The sequence below is a fragment of the Cricetulus griseus genome, chromosome 3 (genome assembly GCF_003668045.3).
Source record: "Cricetulus griseus strain 17A/GY chromosome 3, alternate assembly CriGri-PICRH-1.0, whole genome shotgun sequence".
Classification (NCBI taxonomy): Eukaryota; Metazoa; Chordata; class Mammalia; order Rodentia; family Cricetidae; genus Cricetulus; species Cricetulus griseus.
In genome coordinates this window covers 135,865,253-135,871,252 of record NC_048596.1, presented here as the reverse complement: position 1 = coordinate 135,871,252, position 6,000 = coordinate 135,865,253, and the positions used below count along the sequence as shown (strand labels likewise).

The 6,000-nt window shown below is 36.2% G+C and overlaps 1 long non-coding RNA gene across 1 annotated transcript in view; it reads right to left on the bottom strand.

Moving 5' to 3' along the window:
• Window positions 1–2,948: 2,948 nt before the first annotated feature.
• The window catches only part of LOC103163196, a 61,035-nt gene continuing 57,983 nt past the window's right edge, over window positions 2,949–6,000 (bottom strand). The window contains exon 16 of the long non-coding RNA XR_003483481.2: window positions 2,949–3,756. This is a non-coding gene — a long non-coding RNA (uncharacterized LOC103163196). The remainder of the gene's footprint in view (window positions 3,757–6,000) is intronic.

Here is a 6,000-nt window from a genome sequence, read left to right as displayed (position 1 = left end):
TAGCAGCATAAGATGGACCTATTGCTTTGCTTATATGTTCAATCATTTTCTAAGATACAATGTCACTTTATGTACATTGGTTACATGATGGGCTATGTCACTAAAATTGAAAAGGGCTCTTATTCTTTTAAAGATCTTGCTGAACATAATGCTCAACAAAGCCGAGAAATGTCAATGACAGTCTCAAACACTTGCTGTGAACAACGCACTATCAACCCAATAAAATTGGCATCATATATGACTATTGCTATTCTTAGTTTTCACAGAAGTGCTTTCTCCACATCTACTGTACTTTAGCTTCTGAGTTCCCAATGGAATACACTGTTGATGGACAGGTAGCCCTAATGGCTAGGTTAGCCGGCCCATCAGAGAATGATGTGCATTGTACTACAATAGTTTATGCATTCTGTGTATCAAGAGCGAATAATAGAAATATTTCTCATTTTCTAGCCTTCCAATTTACTAAGAATGATCTTGTTTGCCCCCTTGTGGCACAGATTCACAAGTAATTCTATGAAAGAGTCTCATTATGCTTTTTATAAATTTGTTCATAACAAAATGTTTTCTATGTTAACCCATGGATAAATGCTTCTAAATAGGTATTAAATTGTATTAAAGGCAATACTCATGTAGTAATTTTGTTTTTATAAATCAATTGCTTCCTATTTACTGCAGGATTCTCCCATAATATCCAGTTTTACTGATCCCTGGCACTGTTCTATATTATTGCTATAATCTGTGACACTTTTCCATATGCTCATCCAAACAAAAAACAATCCAACACCAAAATTTCTCTACTTTTATCCAATTTGATCACTACGTCAGATGTCAAAACAAAATTCCAGATCATATCCATTTCTTCTATGATCCACTTCTTATTTATGAAGTCTCACACCTGCAATATCATTGCCATTGTTAGTATCCATGTTGCTTTTTCAGCTGTCCACTGAAATTATGCCCAAGATGGTACAGCATCAAAACTGACTCCGTGTGTCCACACAAAAACAATGCCTAACATAGCACATGATAGACAAAGACCACAATACTCTAATTTCTCCTACTCTACCAACATGACTTCACCATATAAACATGTTATTACACCCTTCTACAATCCATGACTGTAAAACTACCCCCCACAACACTGTACATTCAAACAATCAAGTAAATATTCCCTATGCAATGTATGCTCCCTCATGCAACTTTGTAGGAATAATACCTCTACAGGCTATGAATACATGTTACTATTATTATTCTTAAAATGATAATTGGCTAAAGGTTAGGCAGGATTATCAGGTTAAAGAGAACACTGGGGAGAAGTGTGAAGTCAGACAAACACTATGAGACACAAATCTGGCAGAATGGGAAGTAAGTTAAAGGATTCCTATGGCAACACATAGATTAATAGAAATGTGTTAAGTTCTGAGAGCTGGATAAAAACAAGACTAAGGCATTGGCCAACCATTTACAATTAACCTTAAGTTCCTGTACAGCTATTTGGAGAGTGGTATTGGAAACAGAAATGTCTACTGACAATTTGTCTGTTTCCCCTCAACAAGAAGAACATCATTGATTTCCCCAATTCATCTGATTATTGTTTATGCACCCCACTAACACAGTGCAACAAATAAACCAACATTTGGAGAGAGACGTAAACTATGCCTATCATTCCTACTGAACATATTCAAAAGAGCAGACCTATTTGTTATATCACCATGATAAACTGTGGGAAAACAATAAAGCTATTGATACTACTTACACCACACAGATGAAATAACCACTGCAGTGTGAGCACTGCCAACCACATGCCCGAGAAGAATGACTTAAGCTAGAAGAAATGGTTTCTTTCCTGTAATGACATAGACAGAACTCCCTCATTTTTCTCATTTTTCTCACCCTATATACTCAAGTCCCTATTTGAATCCCTGTAGACTTTGAACATAGTTGCATAAAATAGGTGGGAGGGATAGGCTTTGTAATCAGGTAACAGTCTTCTTACTGTGCCTCTTCTTCTACATATACTTGAAAATGTTACATAGGATGATCTTCCAAAACTGTCACAGATAAATTCTCCAGGTCATCAGTTGTATGACTTAAAAGATACTCCTATATCTATATCATAATATATTATAGTAATTTAAAGACTTCTGTGGACAGACTTTGCATATCTCCTATGGAAGGCTTCCCCATATCTTTGGAGCAGAAAGAAGTTGGAATAGGGGGTCTGTTTGGGTCATGGGAGGAGTGGAGGGTGAGAGAACTGAGATTGACATGTTAAAGAAGCTAGTTTCTTTTAAATAAAAAAGTTTGTGGAAATGTTTAGATTCATCTGCCTACAACAACTCAAGGTTAATAGACAGGATTGGAAAATTTGGCAAAGGTTTGCAATTGGTGATTGTAATATTTTATGTTATGTCATCATGGTGAGAACTGCCTTTGCCTATCCTAGAGACAACTTCTAGCTAGGTGAACTTCATAGCTGTCATGGAATGAAGTGTAAGCACAGCTAACAAAACTGAAACATTTTTATTCTGTCAGCAAAGTTAAGGGCATGTTGCAGTCTGAATTTAGACCATAGCTTTTCTGCTTATTCCTCCACACATACTTGATATGATTTTCCAACTGCTATCCACGTACAGTAAAATATTTCACCACACATTTAAAAAGCTAAGGAAGGCTGGGCGGTGGTGGCGCACACCTTTAGTCCCACCAATTGGGAGGCAGAGATAGGCAGATCTCTGTGAGTTCAAGTTCAAGACCAGCCTGGTCTACAAGAGCTAGTCCCAGGACAGCTTCCAAAACACAGAGAAACCCTGTCTTGAAAACCAAAAAAAAAAAAAAATAGAAAAAAAGAAAAAGAAAAAGAAAAAAAGAAAAAAGGTAAGGATTCAAATATATATATATATATATATATATATATATATATATATTGTTTTTTCGAGACAGGGTTTCTCTGTGTAGGTTTGGAGCATATCCTGGCCCTTGCTCTGGAGATCAGTCTGGCCTTGAACTCACAGAGATCAAGTCTGCCAGTAAAATAATGATAATTTCTCAAATCTGAAGGTTTGTGAGGTATTTAGAACAGGGATGTAGGAGGCTGAGAGAGTGCTGGCTAATGATGTGGAAGAGTAGAATCATGAACTGTAGATTAGAGAAACCAGACACTACACATCCCTCATAATAATAAAATCAAGAACCTAGGTGGAAAATTACCACAGGAACTAAAAATACAGAACCAGTCTTAAGAGTCCTGGGACTTGACAACATCCCTGCCTAAAACAACTTCCCTCCTAGGCATATTTGACCTTGAAAGGAAAAGTAACCATTTGAATAATAGCCAAAGACCATAAAGGCTGACTGGTCTATGTAAACCTCCAGCATTCTTTTACCATATCTCTGAGTGCCTCCTCAAGTTTCAATTTATTTTTTCTGAAATATTAGAAAGTAAGAAAGTGTCTATGATGTTCTACTCTGAGCCACTAAGATGTAGTGGACATGAGCAGTGCAGAGGCGTCTCTACGGTATTCCTCATCACATGTGAGCCGAGCTTCTCTCCAAACAGTCACATTCACTGCACTTTCCCATAATTTGATTTTAGAATTTCTTACAATACCAATATGGTACAGAGTGTTTTCTATGTTGTCCAGCATATATCTGTGCTTCTCCTTAGCACCATGCAATCTTAAGGTGAACACTGCTGGTAACATTGCTGTAGAACTTCTGTTAAATTCATGAAGAGATGATATCATGTTGTAACTTCTAAAATATAAAAAATATGCAAATATGGAATAATCAGATCAAAAGCAAAAAGGAATGAAAAAGTATTCATGGATTTCAAACTAAATTAGGAAGATTATATCTTAGTATTAGGAGACAAGTAATGAAAAGGAGAAAAGATGTAATCATGTTGTAACTTCAAAAACATAAAAATATGCAATTATGGAAAAATTATATCAAAAGCAAAGAGCAGCAATAAATTAAAGAACAATCAATGATCATATGCCTTACAAATTAGTCTCTGAAACACAATTAAATACAATTGCTTCTAAGTTCTGCAGCCATAATAGTCACAGGAAATAATAGATAACTATCCTCTAGGTTCACTCTAGTGGATGCGGCTACCTTGGTGTGTTTCCACACTCCCTCTTCCCCTGTTACATGATGTTGAAGAGACACAATTTTCCTGAGGATTCAAACAGAAAAGGAAGGATAAAAGAGGGCCTGATATCAAATAATTACCTGAAAATACACTTTAAAATTAAGAAGAATATTGGATGTCAGCTTGACATTGATGATAACTTTACACATGTAAGTGTCTATAGCTAAGCTCAAAACTCTGATATCATTCATTCATTTGAAGTAAAGAAACAAATGCTGAACAAAATAAAACTCATCTAAAATGTTTAAGAATAGGAGAAATTGTATCTAACAATGGAAGCACAAACACCAAATTCAGTATCAGACAGCCAAAACTGAAAAAAATTCTTGTAGGTCTCTGGAAATCTCCCTAGTGCCAGATCTCTCCTCGGGCCTATTATGGCTCCCACCTAATATGGTATCTCTCATCCTGCTCTCCTCTATTATTCTCCCAACTCAATATTTCTGCTCCTCTATTTCCTCCTCTCCTCTCCTCTCCTCTTCTCCTCTTATTCTGGCAGCTCCCTGTCTCCTACCCCCATGCTCCCAATTATCTCAGGAGTTCCTGCCCCTTCCCATTCCTGTGGTCCATGCATTTTTCCCTTAGAGCCCTTCATGTCTGCCTGGGGACTGGAGGGTGGATGGGTGGGGAATAAGTCGGGGATGGGGGAGGAGTGGTACGGGGAGGGAGGAAGAAGGGATTGATATGAGAAACAAGCTTGTTCCTAATTTGAACTAAAAAAAGAAAAAAAAACTGAAAATATTAAAATAAGGAAAATTATACAAACTTACAAAAGGATATAAATGTATGTGTTTTTGTGTTTGTGTATACCCATCCACATATATTGAAGTAGCAACAATAAAAAAGAGGCCATAAATATGAAAGATAACAAGAAGGGATGAATAGGAGGTTTATCAACATACTTCTGAAAATTTGAGTTACATGGAAACCAGCTGAAGTTTCATGTGGACTTTAGACAAGTAAGTGTCTGTAGGAATGCTCAAAAGACTAAAAAAAAAAAATCTTTCATATGGGGTAAAGCAAAGAATACTGGAAAATATAACTTATTTAAGAGATTTGAAAAAAATGAACAAGTTAACCACACAAAAAATGGGAAATGGTCAGCCCTGAAAACATATAAAATTACATTACACAAACATGCAGGGCGTACTTCTTTATTTAGAAATATATATGCACATAATATTATCATATGTGTAACATCACCTTTTATTGTAAATAGGACATGAAACTAAAGGAGAGTAAGGAGGCATGATTAGGAGTATTTCTAGGAAGAAAAATAGGAATTAACTATGTAAACATATTGTAACCTCAACACTTAATAATTTTTAAAATACAAAAATATAAATTGCTCCTTGACATGCTTTCCTGTTATTCATCTTTTCCTAGAGAGTCGGGAACAAATGTCTATTCAATCAGAACAGAGCATCCATAAAATTAATAGAAAATTGCTCTAAATGTCTGCTTGGTGGACCAGGAAGATGGTGGGTTTACAGATGGAACTGAGGCACACACATTACCAAAAAACTCAAAGAAGCAAATGGAAAGACTTTTGACAGCTGCACAGGTATATGTTCCTAGCTCATATGCCAGGAGCACCACTGAACAGACACCATTCCCGTAATAATTATTTTTGATGAACATATATGAGGCACTTTTAATAAACCTTTTCAAACTTGGAAGCTAATGACCTTCTTTAATAGTGTAAGTGAAATCAGGGCCCTAGTCCAGGAAATGTCCCTTCTAAAGGAAATTCATGAAGTCTCAGAAAATAGATTTCCAACAGAAAATGCCCTAAGCTGGGTTATGTAAGGAATGACCATGGGGACAGAATGACCACAAACAAC